Consider the following 933-nt stretch of genomic DNA (forward strand, 5'->3'; position numbering starts at 1 on the left):
CTTGTGTGTGTGTGTGTGTGTGTGTGTGTGTGTGTGTGTGTGTGTGTGTGTGTGTGTGTGTGTGAGTGAGTGTGAGTGAGTGTGTGGTCTGACTGAAATCAGGCCCTCGAATAATATAAAAAAGGTCAAAATACAAAGTATAGAAATCAGTGAAACTGACCCAAAGTTTTCCGACAGTGGAACGATAATTAAGCATAGGGTTGGGTTTTTTAAAAATAGTATGCCCATTTAAAAGCACATATCATCTCATGTTACCTATCTCACCTCACCTCACCTCACCTCACCTCATCTTACCTATCTCACCTCACCTCACCTCACCTCACCTCATCTTACCTATCTCACCTCACCTCACCTCACCTCACCTCATCTTACCTTTCTCCCCTCACCTCACCTCACTTCCCCTCATCTTACCTATCTCCCCTCACCTCACCTCACCTCATCTCATCTTACCTATCTCACCTCACCTCACCTCACCTCACCTCACCTCATCTTACCTTTCTCCCCTCACCTCACCTCACCTCACCTCACCTCATCTTACCTATCTCCCCTCACCTCACCTCACCTCACCTCATCTTACCTTTCTCCCCTCACCTCATCTCACTTCACCTCATCTTACCTTTATCCCCTCACCTCACCTCACCTCACCTCATCTTACCTATCTCCCCTCACCTCACCTCACTTCACCTCATCTTACCTATCTCCCCTCACCTCATCTCATCTTACCTATCTCCCCTCACCTCATCTCATCTATTTCACCTCACCTCATCTTACCTATCCCCCCTCACCTCACCTCACCTCACCTCACCTCACCTCATCTCACCTCACCTCACCTCTCCTCACTTCACCTCACCTCACCTCACCTCACTCATCTTACCTATCTCCCTTCACCTCTCCTCACCTCACCTCACCTCACCTCACCTCACCTCACCTCAC

The sequence above is a fragment of the Aplysia californica genome, unplaced genomic scaffold (genome assembly GCF_000002075.1).
Source record: "Aplysia californica isolate F4 #8 unplaced genomic scaffold, AplCal3.0 scaffold00222, whole genome shotgun sequence".
In the NCBI taxonomy this organism is placed as follows: domain Eukaryota; kingdom Metazoa; phylum Mollusca; class Gastropoda; order Aplysiida; family Aplysiidae; genus Aplysia; species Aplysia californica.